At 35.8% G+C, this 22,851-nt stretch overlaps 1 long non-coding RNA gene across 1 annotated transcript; it reads right to left on the bottom strand.

Annotated features, from left to right (window-relative positions):
• Positions 1-980: 980 nt before the first annotated feature.
• Positions 981-16,355, bottom strand: LOC116810724 (uncharacterized). The gene is made up of 3 exons (XR_004370364.2): positions 15,028-16,355; positions 5,426-5,520; positions 981-1,703 (listed from the first exon to the last, which is right to left on the bottom strand). It is a non-coding gene; the product is annotated as an uncharacterized LOC116810724 (long non-coding RNA).
• Between the last annotated feature and the right edge of the window lie 6,496 nt (positions 16,356-22,851).

Genomic DNA, 22,851 nt, shown 5'->3' with positions numbered 1-22,851 from the left:
AGTAGTTTGGGGAAAAGCAAACCCTCTCTTGCCATAGGTCCCTCACTTTATTTGTAATGACTCTACCTCCGGATCATAAATATTGGGAAAAAAATCATTAATGAGTGCAAATTGTTGTAAGTGACAAAATAGAAAGTTATTAGTCTTTAGCTACACATATGTATGTGTGTGTTATCAATACACTGCTCTAAGCACTACATAGTGTGTTATGAATTTACCACTAAAAACATTATGCATAAATTGGAACAATTATCTGTATCACGAGGTAAGATCTATTTGTCAAAACAAGGGGCTTATAGTGCCAGGAAATGGAGTGGGAGGATTTTATGGCATATCCCAGGAGAGGCACTCGTGATTAGCGGTCCACTTCCCATAACACAACCAAATTCAGTTGACTGGTGAAAACCAAAATTCAGTGGCTTCCAGGGCCACTTCTACTTAGAATACCAAGAAAAATGCTTCTGCTGTCCACTCACCTGCAAAGAACGGAAGGACCTTCTCCAACTCACAGGAAATGCATTTCTTTCCAACCTGAAGAATTAAGAGTTCGCTAGTCATTCTCCCTACTTTTTGTTTTCTTTCCTGTATCTTAGTCAAAAGTGTGGGAAAATCGAGGCATGCTAAAGATATTCTGAGCTCTCCTAATCCTCGGTTAAAATTGTCTGCTCTGCTGAGGCAGGAGAATGGTATGAACCTGGGAGGCGGAGCTTGCAGTGAGCGGAGATCGCGCCACTCCCGGAAGACTGAGCGAGACTCTGTCTCAAAAAAAAAGAAAAAAGAAAGTCTGCTCTGGAGAATGGTAATGAAATGTAATAAGAGCTCTAGAATGAAACCCCATATGTAAAAACTTTTCATCACACCAACTGGTTATTCTTTCTGAGATGGGCCTGAAATTAAACCAATCTTTAAAGACAGAAGTTCATAGCAATCTCTAGGATGAGAAAACCTGGGCTCATTCATTCATTCATTCATTCATTCTTTCAACAATATTTACCAAGTGAATTCTAGGTGGTGCTGCACTTCCATGTCTTCTTGTTGAGCGTTGAAGCAGAAAACGAGTGGGAGCCAAACCATGACAATTCAATGCCTGACACTGAGAAACTGGAAAATTCAAATGCAGATGGGGCTTCATTTTTGTCTCCTGATAATGTTTTGGAAAGCCTTGATTTCCTCCCCACAACTGAATTGCCAATAAAGGTATGGAAAGTTCATTGTGCAATGGCAGGGGAATTCCTGGGTCACTTGCACCTCTTGAAGAAGCGATTAGGGATGGGGTCACTGTGTCCCCCGGTGACTGTAGTAAAGAGCTGGGAAGTCAAGGACCCAGTCACTTTCTGAGTTTTTGTTTCCTCAGATTTCAAATAGGCATTTAAAAAAACAAAACAAAACGAAACCTATTTCAAGAAGAATTAAAGAGAGAACTTCCACAAAGAACCTGATCATGGCATGTGAGATAACACATCCAAAATTGCTAAGTCAGGAACTTGAACCAAAGACCTTCTGGTTCAATTTGCAAGAGATCTAAATAGCCATTTGAGAGGGTCAGACAAAAATTTTACTATTAAAGGAGGGCTTGACTGTTTTTCTCTGGACTCCTGACCACTCAGGGCCCATGGGATGTCTTCTGAGAAATGGTGTCACGGCAGTAAAAGATAGTGGCCTTCTTCAGAGTCATGCCTTACAGAGCCTCTTTAGTGTTTCACCTGGGCAAAAAGAAAAACAGAATTTCACAGAAAATTAAAGCCTTACTCTCTTTCTTTGACAAAGATATTTGGCAAGATTCATCATACAGTTCCACAAGCATTAGTCATTGAAGGATCCAAAGCACGGACTGAAGAACAGAAAAACCTGCTGATACAAGTCCCTTCTCAGGAATGGCTTGGACTGACCAGGCTGGTTCTTCCACTCAATTTGGCCACTGGATTTCAAAGACAAAATTTTGGACTTGAATCTAGGTAACTGTAAGTCTACTGAAGAACCTTATCATTTTGACAAACTTGAGATATGATTTGTGTGTACTTGTCTATTTTATCTAATGAGAGATGGCAAACTCCTTAAGAACAAGAATTGTGTTATGTCTGGCACATTGTAGGTGCTCAAGAAATATATTCACTACATGAATAGATAAATAAAGGCTAACAAAAGCCTGCAAAATAGTTTGTGTGATTATTTTTTGGAAAGTTTTAATGACGAAGAGTGTGGTAAAAATTAAACAGAATAATAAGAAGAAATGAAGCCACAAATTCATTATGTTATTAAAAATAATTTGAAAAGAAAGCCAATATACCCAGAAAAGCAGAGCCTGAGAAACTGCAGAAAAATGGAGCAGAAGCCTGCTTTATCTCTGGACTCAGAGTTGAGACAATATGTTTCCTCATTGCTTAAGCCAGTTTTTCTATTATTTGCAGTGAAAAGTGCTATAATTGATTCAAGATCAATGCATTTACTTCCAGTGGGGCATATTCTTTCCAATAACCACAAGGCATTATTTGCTTCCCCTAGACACTCCTTCCTCTATTGGAAGATCTGGGAAACCAAATTAGTTATTGGAAATTTCTCTGCCTCAACTCCTTCCTTCCCTCCTGAGGGTGAGTTCTTTAAAAGGGAATGGGATGAATTTTCAGAGAGCCTGAAATAAATTTTTAGAAATCCTGTTGAAGTACTGCAACCCAGAAACAAGGTCCCCTCTCTAGTGACTGAGAGATTCAAGACACTCCACAGTGAGAACTTTTTTTTTCTTCTTGAACAATGGTGAAGACCCTCTGTCCTTGTCTTCTCCTTTGCTTCTCTTTGTGTAGACCATCATTGTTCAAAAAGCATATATCACATGAGCTTCTCATGCAAACTACATATATGTAATTTAAATTTTTCTAGTAGTTACATTCAAAAAGTAAAAAGAAACAGGTGAAAATAAAGTTAATATTATGTTTTATTTAACCCAATATATCTAAAATATCACTTCAACATGTAATTAACATAAAAACTATAGAGTTACTTTACATTCTTATTTTTATACGAAGTCTTCAAAATCCTGTGTGTATTTTACACTTAGAGCACATCGCAATTTGGACCAGCCACATTTCAAGTGCTCAATAGACAGCACAGTTGTAGCCACACACAAATCTCCTTTACTTCTGTTACAGCATAAAACTCTTGGACACATAGCGTTTAGCATCTATTAATTACATAACTGTATTACATTGTTATTGCAATCATCATTAAACAAGTGTCATTCCAGCGCCCTATCTGATTTATTGCAATCTTACATAAAAGACTTTCTTAAGTTGAGATATAAGCCAGTCTTGATGGGTATAGAGATGTCATTCCTCTTTATCCAAAGATTTCCTTATTATTCTTTACCGAATGTCACATTTACAGCTATTAGATGGGAAGATTATAATTTATTTTAGAAACTTCTAGTTTTAAACTATGTATTAACCAAAATTACACATGTATGGGGTATCTGCTTATTTCTGGTAAGCCCACTAGCTGGTGTAGCAAATAGGTACCCAGGCCAAAAACAAAATTTTGATAGTTGGCCTTTTCTTTAAAAAGTGTTTTATATCTGATTAGCTGAATTCTAACTATCTTAGGAAATAGATCAACTAACAGTGTAAGAGACAGTCTACTACGGTGGAAAGAGATCAACTTCAGAGTCAAACAAACTTAACCCTATCACTTACTAGCTTTGTAACGCTGGATATATTCATTAGCTTCTCACTTGTAGAATGAGAATAATAATATATTATGTCTGACCCTGCTAGTTTTATCCCAATATCCCAATATCCATTCTTCCCTTCTTCATCAGTAAATAATCACCAAAAGTTAGCTAGACACAGATGCCCAGAAAAAAGTCCATGTTTTCAGCCCTTTCTTGCAGCTAGATGTGTTTATGTGGTTAAATTCTGGACACGAGGTCAAAACAAAAGTGGTGTCTGTAATTTCCAGGAAGTATCCTTTTAAAAAACGAGGGAGAATGCTATTTTCTTCCTTATGGCTAGAATTCAGACATGATGGGTGGAGCTAGAGAAGTCATCTTGAACCATGAAATGTAAACTGTGTTGAGTACAGTAGAACAAGAGCAGAGCCTTGGGTCTCTCCTGATCATGGAATCACCACCAAAGCCCAGGGTTTTAGAGAAGAAAGAAATGCATTTCTATTTTTTTGAGCCATTGTTGTTACTTATTTTCTCCAACTTGCTGCTGAACCTAACACATGCTTAATCTGTAGCATCTTTTTGAGGATTAAATGGGATGGCATATGTAGTCCACTTTGTACAGTGCTTGGCACCTGGGAATGCAGGTGCTTAATTTAGGACTACTTTTATTACTAGCATAAAATATCTCCTTAAAGAGGTCACTATAAGGGTCAGATGAAACCTATAAGTGAGCTTGCTTTTTAATCTGTAAATCTGAGAATCACTGTATAAATGTTGGTTATAATTATCATCATCACTATTAAATTATTACAGGAACTGGCTAAGTGCCAGCATGCTCTACTATGATCAATCTATATTTAGGTCAATTAAAAATAGATTGATACAGACTTCTTTGCTTTTGTTAGGTTTACTTAACTTTTGTCAACTGTGAATGTTTATAGGCTTGCCATTACATTGATGCTTCAGAGCTTAGATGAAACACTCATTTGGGTGGTATAAAGAAAATGCTTAGAACTTGATGAGGCTATGACATCTTTTATTCATTTACTTTTACCTTAAAAAGTTCTCTATTACAAAAATCAATATAATGTTTGTTGTTAAAAATAAATTATAGGGGCGTGAGTAAAGTGAAAGAAGAGAGTTTACCTCCTTCCTTCTTTTCCATCCCATTCTTTAGAATTAACCATATTACAATGTAACCAATTATTCCTTGTATGTAAATAACATTGTTATATAACGGGATATACACATGTAAAATATAATTTTCTATTTCCAAATGAAAAAAAAATCTTTTTTTTTGCAGAAAGTTCAAAGTTGTTGAAAAGAAAATCTTTTGCAACAGCTTTTTTGATTTGTTCATTTCCCAATTTAAAATGTCTCCTGGGCATCTTTCCATGTATATACATATTCAACAATCCCATTTTAAACACCATATACAGAGTCATTTAAATATTTTTACTAATTAATTATTGGAAAATTGTTTGTAAAATAAAGGAGACTGCCCTCAAAATAAAATAGCAACTTAGCTAGGATTAAATTAGGTAATTCAGAAAAATGCTTAGCAAATGTTTGGCAGATTGTAAATGATTGATAAATAAATATTAGCCATTATGATACTGATGATAGTGATGATTAAAGATGACTATCTCTCTAAGCTCACTCTCAATAAATTTCTGTTGTCAGAGAGGTGGCTTATTTTATTTAATTGCCCAATATGTACATTTATATATAATATTCCCATTTTATATTTTCATTTTAAGGACGTACTTGGCTGTGTTATATGGTGGAGGTGGGTGCCATGTTCTGGAAGGACTGTCAGACTCAAGTTGGTTCTCTTCAGGATCTGCCCAGCCCATGGCGACCTAGTACAGTGCCAAAATTGAACAAAAAATACAATCCATCCATCTGTCAGTTAGTGAGGCAGCAAAGAAGGTATTTAGCTTCTAGGGCATTTAAAAGCCTAAGTTAATTCTATCTAAAAGAAAGACATCTGCTGGGTGGGACTCACCTCCTCTGAGCCTTTGAGACCAGTGGGGATTTAAACAGGTATAAATAATGACTCTTGAATAGCCACCAGACAGCCAGTGGTGCAACCTACTCTAGGGAGATGAGTCACAGGCTGAGCCGTGGGTAGTAGCAAGTCCCTAGGAGAAGGGAAGAGGGGTGTCTGGGATCCCAGGAAAAGCAATAAATGCAGTCTGTCAGCTCCGCAGCAGAGGAGGGGCTGTGACAGGAGCCCTTACCCAGAAGTGGTGAATGGTAAATCTACCTCAATAGACAGTGGTCTGTGCATTGTAAATCTGATCATTTTGCTGTGCCCAAAACATCTTAAGTATAATTATACCAAAGCCTGAAAAAAGACTGGCTAAAGAGAAAACTAAAATAGATTTTTTTAAATGCAAACACACAATTCTGCCTACAAAAATGTTAAGTGCCAAGGAAAATATTGTTAAAATCCAAGAGGACCTCCTTTCCTAAACTGCAGTGTTCAGGAATTTATATGTATATAAGGTTGGTAGTGACCATGGACAAATCATTGCCTACACCTCTGCCAGAACATCTCTCATTTCTCATGAAGCCAGAACTTTAAATGTCACAACTAGATCAGAAATAACATTGATCTCGGAACCATCATGTACTTTTTTTCTGCTCTGCATGTGAGCATCTGGGGTGCCTAAAATCCAACCCTCACAGCTCTTGAAAAGCCCTGTGCCTTGCAGAAGGGATGCCTTTCAGTGATGCATCCTTGAGGAGGCAGCGCCTTTTGATAATTCACACAAAGGTCTTGCTAGTAGAGGGAGGCCTTACCTTGACTGGAGGAGAGACCTAGGTTTGGATCTCAGCTAAAGTGTCGTCCAAGAGCAACATTCTTGTTAGCATAACATGCCATTCTCACACCCTACAGATTCATAGATTTATGGAGTTTTGAACTAGTTAAATGCCTTAGAAATGACTAATACCCACCCATTTTGTTGATAAGGGACCTGAAGCATAGAGAAGTGAGATAGTTTGAATATTTGTCCCTACCTAAATCTCATGTTGAATTGTAATCCCCAGTGTTAGAGGTGGAGCCTGGTGGGAGGTGTTTGGATCATGGGGGCAGATTCCTCATGAATGGCTTGGGCCATCCCCTTGGTGATAAGTGAGCTCTGAGTTAACACTGAGATCACGTAGTTTAAAAGTGTGTGGCACCTCCTTCACACCTCAACTCTCTTTCTTTTGTTTCTGTTTTTGCCTCATGATGTGCCTACTCCCCCTTGACTTCTTTTTGAGACAAGGTCTCACTCTGTAACTCAGGCTGGAATGCAATAGTGCAATCATAGCTCACTGTAGCCTTGAGTTGCCAGGCTTAAGCAATTCTCTCACCTTAGCCTCCCAAGTACATGAAACCATAGGCATGCACCACCATGCCCAGGTGATTTTTGTATTTTTTTTTTGTAGAGATGGGGTTTTGCCTTGTTTCCCAAGCTGGTCTCTAAATTTTGTGCCATGCACCACCATACCCAGATGATTTTTGTATTTTTTCGTAGAGATGGGGTTTTGCCATGTTTCCCAGGCTAGTCTCTAAATTTTGTGCCAAGCGATCTGCCCCCACTTGGCCTCTCGACGGGCTGGGATTACAGGCATGAGCCACCACCACACCTGGCCTTGCTTTCTGCCATGATTGGAAGCTTCCTGAGGCCACCCCAGAAGCAGATGCTGCTATTCTTCTTGTACAGCTTGCAGAACTGTGAGCCAAACTTATTTTATAAATTACCCAGTCTCGGATATTTCTTCATAGCAGCACAAGAATGGCCTAATACAAAAAGTAAAGAGTTTGCCCAAGTTTAGATAGCTAATAATAATTTTTATTAAATGATATTACAATATAATCTTCATTGGGTTTTTTTATACTTTTTTTTTTTTACTAATGCATCAGTAGAACTACATGTACTTATTGATTGAGGTTTAAGCTACAATTTCAAGCAAGCATGTGAAAATAAAGGCTTCTTGCTCTTTAGATCATTAATGTTTAGTCCTCAATATAGATTTCCACATTCTACCACTTCATTACTATACTACGTTTTTAACTAGAATTTTGAGGTCACATTCGCTGAGAAGTCTTTTTTCCCCTCTAGAATGGGTTGAGTTCCCTCCCGGGTGGGGTAGCCCGATCATCACTTTGGGCTTTCTCTGTGATCCTGTTTGTGACAATATCTTGGGATTGTCTATATAATTTTGATTCCCTAGTTAATTATAAGCTCTGTGAAGATTAAGACTGACTGGGCATCTTTTTCATCATTGTATCCCCAGTACTTAAAATAGTGTTTGCAAATATAAAGGGGGATAAATATGCATTTGCAGAAAAAGGAAGAAGGAAGGAAGCGGAGATGGAGGGAGGGACTCATATAGAAATTGATATGAAAAATGGAATAGCAAGTGAATGTTAAGGAATAAGAGACAGAAGCAGAACTAAATGAAAAGAACTGAAGAGTTACCTGATTCACAAATTTTAAGATTTCTAAATAACTATGACAGAGCATAATACTATTCAGCAGTCTCCTGTCTTTGTCTTTGTTTGTCTACTTGCAGATGGTGGTGTTTGAGTCATGTGGCAGAAATGCTCCAAGATTTCTGCCTCCTGGTGTTCACATCTTTGGGTAATTCCTTCCCATTGAATGTGGCCAGAAGCTCCTGTGACTTGCTTCTACCCAATGAAATATGGCAAAGGTCATCAGGTGTCACTCTCTATGTTACATTTATATAAGATTCTACCTTGCTAGCAGACTGCTCTAGAGACTCTCCTTACTGGCTTGATGAAGTTACAATAGCAGCCATGTTAGGAAAGCCTGTGTGATGAGGAACTGCAGGTGGCCTTTGGGCACTGAGGGTGGCCTCTAGGAGCTGAGGGTAACCTCCAGTCAACACCCAGCAAGAAGCCAGAGCCCTCAGTCCTACAATTGCAAGGAAGTGAATTCTGCCAATAATCTGAATGAGCTTCGAAGCAGATTCCTCCTTAGTTAAGCCTCCAGATGAGAATTCAGCCCAGTTGACACCTGGCTTAAAGACTGGTGAGACAATAAGCAAAGGACTCAACCACGCCATGCCCAGTCTCCTGACTCACAGAAAGTGTGAGATAATAAAAGTGTTTTGTTTTAAGATAGTAAGTTTGGGCGTAATTTATTAAACAGCAAAGGTAAGTAATACAAGGTGTTTGGTTATAAATAAGCTATAAAAATAGTCAAAAGAAAGAGAGAAAGAGAGAAAGAAGGAAGGGAGGAAGGAAGGAAGGAGAAAGAGAAAGAAAGAAAGAAAAACCAAAAAGAAAGAAAGAAAAAGAAGGAAAGAAAGAAAAAGAAAGAAAGAAGGAAAGAAAGAAATAAAGAAAGAAAGAAAGAAAGAAAAAGAGAAAGAAAGAAAGAAAGAAAGAAAGAAAGAAAGAAAGAAAGAAAGAAAGAAAGAAAGAAAAAGAAAAAGAGAAAGAAAGAAAGAAAGAAAGAAAGGAGAAAGAAAGAAGGAAAGAAAGAGCTGGGCGCAGTGGCTCATGCCTGTAATCCCAGCACTTTGGGAGGCCAAGATGGGCAGATCACGAGGTCAGGAGATCGAGACCATCCTGGCTAACATGGTGAAACCCCGTCACAACTAAAAATACAAAAATTAGCCGGGCACGGTGGCAGGCACCTGTAATCCCAGCTACTCAGGAGGTGGAGGCAGGAGAATCGCTTGAACCTGGGGGGTGGAGGTTGCAGTGAGTGAAGATCGTGCCACTGCACTCCAGCCTGGGCAACAAAGTGAGACTCCATCAAAGAAAGAAAGAAAAGAAAGAAAGAAAAAGAAAGAAAGAAAGAAAGAAAGAAAGAAAAAGAAAGAAAGACAGAAAGAAAAAGAAAGAAAGAAAGAAAGAAGGAAGGAAGGAAGAAAAAGAAGGAAAGAAAGGAAAGAAAAAGAAAGAGAGAAAGAAGAAAGGAGAAGAAAGAAAGAAAAGAAAGAAAGAAAGAAGGAAGGAAAAGGAAGGAAAGAAAAGAAAAATGAAGAAAGGAAGAGAGAAGGAAGGAGAAAGAAAAGATGGAAGGAATATGGCCTTAGTTAAATTGTATGGATTTTTTTTAGGTTTAATTTGGTGATTTTCAAATCAGTACAGAAAATATCTGAAGAAATTACAAGATTTTAAGAAAATGACAAACGTCAGCAATTTACCAGGGCTTCAAGGGAATATAAGAAATCTGATAACTCATCACCACTAAGGCAAATTTGTGTGAGTGAATTCTATGAATACATAGGACTGGGCAAGATCTTAAGAAGACGGGCGGTCTATACTCATCTTCAGGTAAGGCTTTTCCTAAATACTTCCAAATAATGATGATGATGATGGTGACATCAATACTGTGAGCTTTTATTTACTGAGTTCCTCATATATATATAGGTCATACAGAATAGGAAGAAACTAATTTTTATGGAACACCTGCAGTTGTCCATGTGCTATACTGCAAACTTTATATAAGTCATCTTATAGAAAATAGCAAGCCCTTACAATAAGTCACAATTATTTCCCCCATTTTACACACACACACACACACACACACACACAGCCAGCCAGAGACACACAAAGAAAAAGTATCTTGCTCTAATTCACCCAACAATTAAGTTATAAAACTGTGATTTAAACCCATATTTAATAGTCCTCATGATCTGAAAAATTTCCCAAGTAATCTAATTCCAACTTCTATGCCATCTTCTAAGCCGAAAGATGCTGCTAGATAGGTAACCATCCTAATTTTTTCCAATCATTTTACATTAAAAAACTGTAAATATGCTATAAGGTAAAACAAATTTAAATATTTGGAAAAGATTTGAAAACACAATTAATAGAAGAGAACTTCAAATGGTTAACAATGTTTGGTAAAATGGTCACCCTCACTAATAACTAGAAAAACACAAATTTAAATGAGATATCCCTTTATACCCATCAGGTTTGTAAAAATTATAATTTTCAATAATACTAGGTGTTGGGGGGACAGTGAGACTTGGAGCCTTTGTACAAGGTTAGTGGGAATCTAGGACTGATGAGGTCAGTTAGCAATGTTTGGAGAAATTTGTGGGTGTACCCTAGATCCAATGATAAGGTCTCCCATGTATTTTGTGAGAGCTAGGAGCTGGTGTCAAACAAGTTCTATTATTAGGGTACAGATAAATAAAATGTATTCAATGCACACTATGGAATAATATGCAATGGTTAGTAGCAATGAATTAGTACGTATAGCATCATCTTAAAAATAGCATGTTGAGCTGGGTGCAGTGGCTCACGCCTGTAATCCCAGCACTTTGGGAGGCTGAGGCAAGCAGATCACAAGGTCAGGAGTTCGAGACCAGCCTGGCCAACATAGTGAAACCCCGTCTCTACTGAAAATACAAAAAATTAGCCTGGCATGGTGGCGGCGCCTGTAATCCTAGCTACTTGGGAGGCTGAGGCAGGAGAATGGCTTAAACCCAGGAAGCGGAGGTTGCAGCGAGCTGAGATTGTGCCATTGCACTCTAGCCTGGGTGACAGAGCGAGACTCCATCTCAAAAAAAAAAAAAAAAAAAAAGCATGTTGAGTAAATAAAAAGTATGGCAGAGAATGAAATCTACTGCACAATATCACTTATCTAAATTAAAACATGCATGCATATAATGAGTTTATGTATTTTTCAAAGATATTTATACATTCAATGACATATATCAAGCTCATTAGAATGGCTGCTTGTGGGGGAAAGGGAAATGGAAATGAGATCAAGAATGAACTGAAAAAATATTATGAAGGAAAAGAAGAGAGAGGACTGACCAGACAGCTAATGATTGAACATTATTAACTACAGAGTGTGACTAACTCATCTCTCAGCACTTGAGGTATCCCCAAAGACAACTAAAACTGTTGTGGAATGAAGCTCTATTGTTACTGGCTAAAGAGCTTATGCTGACCTTGGATATTTGAATCTACAAAAGTATGTACCCAACATTTTATTGAGAAAGGAAGCCACACCAGGAAAATGTGGTCTGAAATTCTGTGGGGAGCAGAGGAAAATTTTTTCTAAAGATAATTAATTTCTTAGATTTGTACTTGGAGAAAACACGATGGCAAATATTTTGGCCAGTGTTAGAATTTGTTCATTAGTCTTATCTTAATGGAAGAGAATCTGTTTGACAAAATCATTGCCTTTGAGCAGAACAATCTCGTGGTAGATCGTTACTCTATGTATAAATAGCAAAAAGAATCTTTCAGCCAGAGTTCCACTGTCAATCCCACTCATTCACTCACCATTCAAGGGCTTTGTGACCTGCACACACAGGTTCCTGTGAACACCTTGCTCTGCAAGGCAGAATGCACCAATGGAATTGTTCTTTTGTCCTGGTCAACCTGATTTCATAAGGAAGGAAATACTAGGAAAAGCTAACATAATCCTCCTCCAAATAATCACACAACTTTAACATTTTTAGACATAGGGTCCAGAACACATTTTCAATCCAGTGTTTCAGGAAGTTAGAAATGATACATTAATAAATGAGTAAATAAGTAAACCAAAAAATGAAAACAATCAAAACAAAACAGAAAACCTAAGATACACATCTTTACCTTAAATACAATATTTACCCTTGGCTACAAATTTGAGGTAATACGTCCTACAATAAATGTTATAATTTGGCTGAAAGTGATTTTATCCATTTTGATAAGATAGATGAAGGATAAAGAAAAAATAGGCTAAATAAGAAATAACTTCATTTATCTACACTTTTTAAGAATTACAGTTTATTTTATGTGATTCATCACTTAACCTGATGACTACTTTTTTTAGTTCATTTCCCTTTTTAAAAAAATCTAAATGTTTTCAGTAGAATCATTTATTGTTTGCGGTGATTAGAAATTAACTATATACTTTTGGCATAGAATATCCAAGTATCCATAACAATTAATGTGCTATAACAGTAATGTCTGCAAGGGTCACTGGAATGTGAGGACTTGGCACGATGCGAATAGCCCTGAACTTCCACATGTTTACAAATTCAATTTGCCTCTTCTTGGTACATTTTCTCTCTGTTTTCTGTTTTCTTTTACTTCTTTTTACCATGATTTTTTTTAGATGTTACACCCTCCCTTGGCCATCCTCATGCCTATCATGATCATATCCTTTCCTCTGTGTGTGTGTGTGTGTGTGCGCGCGCATATATCTATCTGTCTATATATGTAAAATATATGCTTATATATATATATAAATACATATGCATATATCTATCTATATATATCTATATATAAAAGTCCATGGGTTTTGTGACAACCATGTAGAGAAGTTACTTGCTATTTACTTTAGGGTATGTGTACCAATCTCAGTTATCCAGGGGATCCAGGGGAAGTTCTAAGAACTTTGTGGTACCCAGAGTAGGGAGTCCTTTCTGTTCAAAATTATTTTAAATAAATTGTCATGGTTTTTATTTGGATTTATCTGCCTACTAATAGATATATGTGTTCCATTTGGGGTTCATAGTTCATTTCTTTCTACAAGGTGATCAACCAAAAGCAACAGATAGAATTTTAGTAGTACCTATTTTATTTTGCAGCTCCTGAATTTTACCAATGAGTTAAAAAAAGGTGTTTTTGTTTTCCTCTTTGGCTAACTCCAAAATATTCAGAGACTGACAAAATCTGAATCTTATTTAGTTCTTGTTATAGCAACAGCAAATTTAGCATTGGAAGGTACAAACATTTCTTCATCTGAAGAGGTCTGAATAACTTCTCAGCCTCTTTTCTCATTAGAATGCTACTCTCCAGTTGCAAAGAGTAAACCTCGTGAATGGGGCTATGTCTCCACACTTGTCAGTGGAATTGTAATAAAATTACAGTAACCAACTTTTTGTTAGAAGGTCTCTGAAGTTGAGCTATTAACATAACCAACAGTACCTAAAGTGTGACCTGCAAACAGAGCTTTCCAAACACCAAATACAATGCCCTATTCATAGTCGATACTCTATAAATAGCAGATCACCATTTCCCTTCCCTTAATCCTTAAAATAGCCTTAACTAGTAAATATTGTTATCTGATTTTTAAGAATAAAAAAAGAAGAAGATGTATCTGGCTATCCAAGCTGGTTACACAAACTCAGTGGCAAAAGTATTTCTGAATTGGTCTCTGTTCTCTCAATTTAAGAGCCTCCCAGCATCGACCATCATGCCTCTTTGCAGAAGTGCAATTGTTAAAGACAGATTGGGTGGTTTGGGCCCTGCACCATGGGATGCACCAACAATTTCATCAAATGACCCTCAGAACAGCCTGAATGTCACATGAATAATTTTGAACATGTAAGCCCAGAGGGCACACAAGAATAGCAACACTTAAAAGCTCAAAAAAGCATGAATTGCAATATGCTGGGCTCCTATAATCGCACATAATCCAATATAATGTCTTAAATCAGTATTAAAACAAATATTTTTTTCAAGGGTTCACAGGTTATTTTCATGAAAAGAATTTTAAAAATGAGAAAATTATCTTCTAATTTGTGCCTGTATTTCTTTAATATTATTAAATAATGATGTACTGTCAACCCTGATGTCATACTGAGAAAATATTTCTGTGTAAATCTAACATCTTCATTATACTCTCAAGCCACAAATAACATTATATCACAAATTTACATGTAATAGATAGTTTCCCCAAAAAGAATTTCATTCCTTCAAAAGTGACAAAGTTTTGGTTATATTTCTGAATAGTAACATTCAGATAAAGATCACCAACAAGTGATAGATGGCAATTTTCAATGAAGAAAACTATTGAAAATAATCAAGTTTACCAGTGGCAGAAATAAAATAGTCTACTCTTGATGTATTCTGTGATATTATAAAAACTTTTCTTTTCAGTGATGGCAAATGTAAAAAGAAATATACAAATACATAAAATTTTTTTCTGATATACATATACATATAAATGAGAAGAAATATAATGGCAACTACAATTTTAATGTAATTTTTACCTTGATTTAAGAATGTCCAGTGGAAAGATACTTTTAAAGCATAATACAACAATAATTAAAACATGTACAATTCATGAAACTTATGAATTTCATTCTTATACTTTCCACCTTAAAGGTCAGAAGTGAATCCATATTGTAATAATTCCTTTTGTAATTTATCTCAATTTAGTAGCATACTTGTGAGGTTAACTTATCTGCAACTTTCCTTTAATATTCTAGGACTTAGAAGTTCTTCCAGGGTTTAAAAAATTTTTATATTTTCTTCCCCTTTATGTATAGGAGTTAGGTGTTTTAAAAAAAAAAACAAAACAAATACCTGGGAAATGTGAATGAGCATTTGTTAAGGATTATATTGGTTTAAATTAGGAGGAGATCGAGGAGAAAATACTCACAAAAAGATAATTGTCATCCAGACTCTTCAATTAGTTACATTTTCTTTCTTTTTTCTTCTTAATGAATGAGAGGCAAATAAATCTTTGGCATTCCCAGTGACTCTGAAGTGTAAACTCCATCAGATCATCTAGATGCACAACTGTCCGACAACATTATAATAAAGGCAGTAAATAAATTTGTTCAAAATACCAGCCGAAATGCCTGAGGTTTCGTCAGTGGCCATGGTTGAAGCTCATCATGATTTGGACAGTGCAGCCGAAACCTCGAAGACTTATACACCGAGCAACAATGAAGATACTGTATAATCAACTAGGATTACAGAGGAAAAAGCACAAAGTGCTTTCAGTCCATAAAAGAAGTGATTATCACGAGGAAAGAGAAGTGACTGTTGGATTTAAAAGGCATACAGAGAGAGAGAGAGAGGAAAAAAATACATATTATATATATAAAATGTCACCACCCTACCCCCAGAAGATGTTGAAATCACAAAGAACAATTTTCAAAGGAAATATAATAAGCTCACAGATGAAAAACCACTTACACAAACCATTTTCAGCTGTACACTTTGTTAAATGATCTGCAAAATTAGAAAAAGAAACTGAATCATTGTTGAGGTACATTATCTAAAGGGTACATGGTGTCCAGAAATTCTGTTGCCTCTTTCGTCTGAGTCAATGTGAGGTTTGCATTAGTAAGAATTGTGTATTTAAAAAAAAGAAAACAAAAAAAAGAAGAAAGCTAGAGAACTAGTATCGAGCCAAGAAACAAAAGGTAGTCAACAACATTCTTTTCTCAATGCAGAGAGGGCTTATTGAAATATAAGCAAGTACGTTTCTTTCCTTCAGCTAGTATATATGAATTAAAATTTTCCAGTTCTTCTGAAAAAGGTCATTTCTATAAATGATGCATTTTAAATACCATTTAATAGCTATTATTGAAATTTGGCTCATGAAAAAACTACAGTTATATTTTCTTCTGTATAATCTGGCAAAAATGTCACTATACATGTCAACTAATTGTGTAATATCTTGCTGCTGTTTTGTTTCATGTGCACTTCTATTAACAATTTCGGCTTATAACAGTGATTCTTTTCCTTTTGCATCTCAATATACCTGATATAAACTTTTTCTCCCATCAATAATAGTGATTCATGACAGTAATCACAAAATCTTTCATAGGAGACAATGTTGTTAGAATCTCTCTCTAGGGGAAAGTTGAGAAGGGATTGCATAGTTTTCAGCATTTTCCTCAGGAGATTCTGATGTGACCCCTAGAGGTTATAAACCGTACCACCTTTTGAGAATCACTGATCTTCCTAGGGGTTATAAACTAACTTCCCTTTTGAGAATTACTGATTTCTGAATGAAGACAAAGAATTTATAGTTTTTCTTTAAGCCAAATTAACACACTTCTAGAACACAGTGTATAGATGCTAGACACATCATGGGCATTCACTTACATTTGATAGAGCTTGCACTTTGATTTTTTTTTCTGGTAGCAATAAAAGATTTATGCCCATCCACCAGCTTGGTTGTGATCACCATGTAAGAAGGTTGTCTGGGGTTAAGGTACTAGATAGGCCATGGGATAGAACAAAATTTCACTTTGGCTTATTTGCTTAGCAATTCTAACCAAAGCTACTGAGCTGTAGATCAAAGCAATTTGTTGACAATATTAATGGCAGCCTCAGGTCTAAGTAAATTATCTGACCTTTCACTCTGTTAACTTGGCTGTCAGGAAGCTGAAAGGAAGAGTTCAAGCCTAGTCTTGGTTGTGACTACATTTGCTAGCACCTGAAATAATGAGTTTTGGTAGCCACACGATTTTTTTTGTAATTAATATATATTATTTGTACATTTTTATGCAGTACATGTGGTATTTTGTTACATACATAGAATGTGTGATGATCAAGTCAGAGAATTTAGGGTGTCCAGCACCTTGAGTATTTGTCATTTCTATGTGTTGAGAACATTTCTAGCCTTCTCTTCTAGTTGTTTTGATATATATACAATACACTGCTGCTAACTATAGACATCCTACTCTGCTATCAAACATTAGAATTTATTCCTTCTACTTAACTGTATGTTTGTACCAATTTATGCCCATCCATTCCTCTACCCACCCACACACACACATTCTTGCCAATTGGTAACTATTACTTTTAACATTACTTTTAAATGGCAAAAACTGCAATTACTTTTGTACCAACCTAATATTTCACTCTGTGCCTCTATGAGATCCACTTTTTTAGCTCCCACATACAAGCGAAAACATGCAATATTTGTCTTTCTGTGCTTGGCTTATTTCACTTAATATGGTGACCTCCAGTTCCATCCATGTTGCTGCAAATGCCTAGATTTCATTCTTTCTTAATGAAAGGTGAATAGTATTACATCGCGTATATATACAAATTTTCTTTATCCAGTCATCCAATAGTGGACACTCAGGTTGATTCTATATCTTTGCTTTTGTGAATAGTGCTGCAATAAACATGTGAGTGCAGGTATCCCTTTGATGTGATTTCCTTTCTTATGGATAAATACACAGCAATGGGATTGCTGGATAGTATGATTTTTGAGAAATCTCCATGATATTTTTCATAGTGGCTGTACTAATTTACATTCCCATCAACAGTGTATAAAAGCTCCTTTTTCTCTGCATCCTCACTAACATCTGTTATTTTTTTATTCTTATTAATAGTCCTTCTAACTGGGGTAAGATGATGTCTCATTGTGGTTTTGATTTGCCTTTCACTGATGATTAGAAATACTGAACATTTTTAAAATACAACTGTTGGCCATTTGTATGTCTTCTTTAGACAAATGTCTATTTATGTACTTTGCCCATATTTTAATAGGATTATTAGGTTTTTTTGGCTGTTGAGTTGTTTGAGTTCCTTGCATATTCTGGATATTAGTTTCTATCAGATGAATAATTTGCAAATATTTTATCCTATTCAACAGGTTGTCTCTTCACTCTATTGATGATCTCCTTTGCTGTGCAGAAGATTTTTAGTTTAACATAGTCCCATCTCTATTCTTGTTTTTGTTGCCTGCACTTTTGAGATCTTAGCCATAAAATCTATGCCTAGGCCAATATCCTGTGGTGTTTCCCCTATGTTTTCTCCTAGTAGTTTTATAGTTTTGGGTCTTATTTTTAGGACTTTAATCCATTTTGAATTGATATTTTTATATGATGAGAGATAGCTATCTAGTTTTATTCTTCTGCATATGAAGATCCAGTTTCACCAGCACCACGTACTGGAGTGGATATCCTTTCCCCAGTGTGTGTTCTTGGAGCCTTTGTTGAAAATCAGTTGGCTATAAAAATGTGGGTTTATTTCTGGGTTCTCTATTTTTTGTTTTTTGTTTGTTTTTGTTTTTGAGACAAAGTTTTGCTCTGTCGCACAATCATGTTTCACTGCAGCCTCAACCTCTTGGGCCCAAGTAATCCTCCTGCCTCAACCTCCCAAGTAGCTGAGATTACAGAAGCAGACTACATGCCTGGCTTTTTTTTTTTTTTTTTTTTTTTTTAGACCTGGGGTCTTGCCATGTTGCCCAGACTGTTTTTGAACTCCTGGACTCAAGCAATCCTCCCACCTTGGCCTCCCAAAATGCTGGGATTACAGATGTGAGCTACCATGCCTAGCCTTGGGTTCTCTATTTGTTCCATTGGCCTGTGTCTGTTTTTGTACCGATACCATGCTGTTTTGATTACTATAGCCTTGTAATATATTTTGAAGTCAGGTAATGTGATATGTCCAGCTTTGTTTTTTTTTGTCAGTATTGCTTTGGCCATTAGAGCTGTTTTTTTGTTCTGTAACAATTTTAGAGTTGTTTTTTCTATTCTACTTAAAAATAACATTGATATCTTAATAGGGATTGCATTGAATCTGTAAATTGATTTGGGTTATGCGGTCATTTTAACAATATTAATTCTTCCAATCCATGAGCATGGGGTGACTTTCCATTTGTTTTGTGTCCTCTCTAATTTCTTTCATCAGTATTTTGTAGTTTTTCTTATAGAGATCTTTCACATCTTTGATTAAATTTATTCCTGCATTTAGTTTATTGTAAATGGGATTTATTGTAAGTGGGATTGCCTGCTTGATTTCTTTTTCAGCTATATCATTACTGATATGTAAAGATGCTACTGATTTTTTTTTATGTTGACTTTGTATCTTGCAACTTTCTAAATTTACTTATCATATCTAACAGTTTTATGTCATCAGCAAAGAGGATCAATTTGACTTCCTCCTTTCCAATTTGGAAGGCTTCTCTTTCTTTTCTTTGCTTGATTGCTCTGGCTAAGACTTCCAGTAATATGCTGAATATGAGTGATGAAAGTGGGCATTCTTGTTTTGTTCCAGTTCTTTGAGGAAATGCTTGCAGTCTTTCCCCATTTATTATGATGCTAATTGAGGGTTTGTTATTTATGGACTTTATTATGTTCAGGTATGCTTCTGGTATGCCTAGTTTGTTGAGAGTTCTTATTATGAAGGATTGTTGGACTTTATCAAATGCTTTTTCTGCATTTATTGAGGTTATCACATGGTTTTTGTCCTTCATTCTGGTGGTGTGCTGTGTCACATTTATTGATTTGCATACGTTGAATCACCATTGCATCTCTGGGATAAATCCCACTTGTATTATATTTTTGATGGGCTACTGGATTTGGTTTGCTAGTATTTTGTTGAAGATTTTTGCATCTATATTCACCATGTATAGTGATGTGTAGTTTTCTTTTTTTATTGTGCCCTTGTCTGGTTTGTGTATCAGAGTAATGCTGGCCTTGTAAAATGAGTTGGGAAGAATTCCCTCCTCTTCAATTTCTTGGAATATTTTGATAACAATTAGTGTTAATTCTTCTGTGTAAGTTTGGTAGAATTTGGCAGTGAAGCCATCTGATTCTGGACTTTTTTTTGTTAGGAGACTTTTTGTTACTGATTCAATCTTGTTATTTGTTATTAGTCTTCTCAGGTTTTCTATTTATTCCTGATTCATTCTTGGTAGGTTATATATGTCCAGGAATACATCCATTTCCTCTATGTTTTTCAGTCTGTTGTATAGGTGTTTATAATAGTATCTGATGGTATTCTGTGTTCTTGTGGTATCAGTTGTAATGTCGCCTTTTTCATTTCTGATTGTGTTTATTTGCAAATTCTTTTCTTGGCTGGGTTGGTTAGCAGTTTATCCATTTTATTTATCTTTTAGAAAAATCAGCTTATCATTTTGTTGATCCTTTGTCTTAATTATTTTGTCTTTATTTCATTTAGTTTTGCCCTATCTTTATTATTTCTTTTCCTCTGCTAATTTTGAGTTTGGTTTGCTCTCGTTTTTCTAGTTCTCCTAGGTATATTATTGGTTTGTTAATTTGTTATTTTTTTACTTTATTGATATAGGCATTTATTGCTATAAACTTCCCTCTTAGCACTGTTTTTGCTGTATCCCACAGGTTTTGGTATGTCATGTTTCCATTTTTCGTTTCAAAAATTTCTTTTTTAATTTCCTTCTTAATTTTTTCATTCACCTAACGGTTGCTGAGAGCATATCAATTTTCATATATTTGTACAGTTTCCAAAGTTCCTATTGTTATTGATTTCTAGTTTTATTCCACCACAGTCTAAGAAGATGCTGAGTATGATTTCAATTTTTAAGAATTTATTGGGACTTGTTTTGTAGCCTAACATATGGTCTTTTGTGGAGAATGTCTTATATGCTGATGAGAAGAACGTGTATCTACTGTAGTTGAATAAAATGTTCTGTTGATGTTGATTAGGTGCATTTGGTCTAAATTGCGAATTAAATCCAGTGTTTCTTTATTGATTCTTGTATAGATCATTTGTCTAATGCTGATAATGGGGTGTTAAAGTCTAAAACTATTATTATATTGGAGTCTATCTCTGCCTTTAGGTCTAATAATATTTAATTTATATATACCAATGTTGGGTGATATATATTTAGAATTTTTAAATCTTCTTGCTGAATTGATCCCTTTATTATGTTTTAATGACCTTCTTTATCTATTTTTACTGTTTTTGACTTAAATTCTGTTTTATATGATATTGATATAAGTATAGCTACTTCTGCTTGTTTTTTTGTTTTCCATTTGTATGGAATGTCTTTTTCCATCCCTTTACTTTTAGTCTATATATGTCTTTATAGGTAAAATGAGTTTCTTATAGGTAGCATATAGTTGAGTCATGTTTTAAAAAATCTATTATATTTAGCTAGTCTACACATTTTAAGTGGAAAATTTAATTTGTTCACATTCAAGGTTATTATTAATAAGTGTGGACTTTTCCTTGTCATTTTGTTAATTATCTTCTGGTTATTTTCTATCTTTTTCCTTTGTTTTTTCCTTTCTTTCTTTCTCTTTTGTTGTTTATCATTGTGGTTTGGTGTTTTTCTGTAGTGATAACATTTGGGTTCTTTCTCTTCCTTATTTGTGGGTTTGCTTTACCAGTGAGTTTTATACTTTCATGTGTTTTCATGATGGTAGATATCATTCTTTTGTTTCCAGGTATAGAATGCTCTTGATCATTTCTTGTAGCTCTGGTCTAGCAGTGATGAATTCCCTCAGTTTCTGCTTGTTTGGGAAAGATTTTATTTTTCTTTCATTTATGAAGGGCAACTTGGCTGGGTATTGTATTCTGGGCTGACAGTTTTTTTTTTTTAATCACTTTGAATATATCATCCTATTGTCTCCTGACCTGTAATGTTTTTGCTATATGTATTTTTAAAAATCCCCAGTTAGTCTGACAGAGGTTCCCTTATATGGGACTAAACACTTTTCTCTTACTGTTTTTAGAATTCTCTTTGGTTTTGATTTTTACCTTAATATGCCTTGGGGAATAACTTTTTTTTTTTTTTTTTTTTCTGTCGCCCAGGCTGGAGTGCAGTGGCGCGATCTCAGCTCACCGCAAGCTCTGCCTCCCGGGTTCCGGCCATTCTCCTGCCTCAGCCTCTCCGAGTAGCTGGGACTACAGGCGCCCGCCGCCACGCCTGGCTAATTTTTGTTTGTATTTTTAGTAGAGACGGGGTTTCACCATGGTCTCGATCTGCTGACCTCGCGATCCGCCCGCCTCGGCCTCCCAAAGTGCTGGGATTACAAGCGTGAGCCACCGCGCCTGGCGGGGAATAACTTTTTTGACTTATATCTATTTAGGGATTATAAACGTCCCATATCTGTATGTCTAAATCTCTTGCTAGACTTGGGAAGTTTTCAGCTAGTATTTTGTTAAATAGGTTTTCTATGTATTTGGTCTCTTCACCTTCTGGAACACCCAAAATTCATGTATTTAGTTGTGTTATGGTGTTCTTATGTCACAAGATTTGTTCATTCTTTTTTATTCTCTTTTCTTCTTTTTAAAAAATCTGACTGGGCAATTTCTAAAGACTTGTCTTCAGGTTCTGAGATTTTTGCTTTTGTTTGATCTCTTGTTGAAGCTCTTGGATGAATTTTTAAAATTTCATTCATTGAATTCTTTCTTTCCAGGACTTCTGGTTTGTTCTTTTTTATTATATCTATTTCTGGTGAATTTCTCACTCACATCCTGAATTGTTTTTCTGATTTCTTTCAATTATTTTCTGTTTGCAATCATAGCTCACTATGAACTCAAGTTCCTACTCTCAAGCCTGCCTCAACCTGCCAAGTATTTAGGACTATAGCCTGCAGTGTGTTGCCATTCCTGGCTAACATTTTATTTTTATTTTTAGCAAAGACAAGGCTTTGCTATGTTGCCTGGATTGGTTTCTTGTGTTTTTATGTTGATTACTGTACCTCCAGTGTAACAGTCACTTCTTCCAATTTTTTTTGGCTTT

The sequence above is a fragment of the Hylobates moloch genome, unplaced genomic scaffold, assembly GCF_009828535.3.
Source record: "Hylobates moloch isolate HMO894 unplaced genomic scaffold, HMol_V3 SCAFFOLD_1, whole genome shotgun sequence".
NCBI lineage: Eukaryota > Metazoa > Chordata > Mammalia > Primates > Hylobatidae > Hylobates > Hylobates moloch.
The sequence above is the reverse complement of the archived record's forward strand: the minus strand, read 5'-3'. Positions and strand labels throughout refer to the sequence as shown.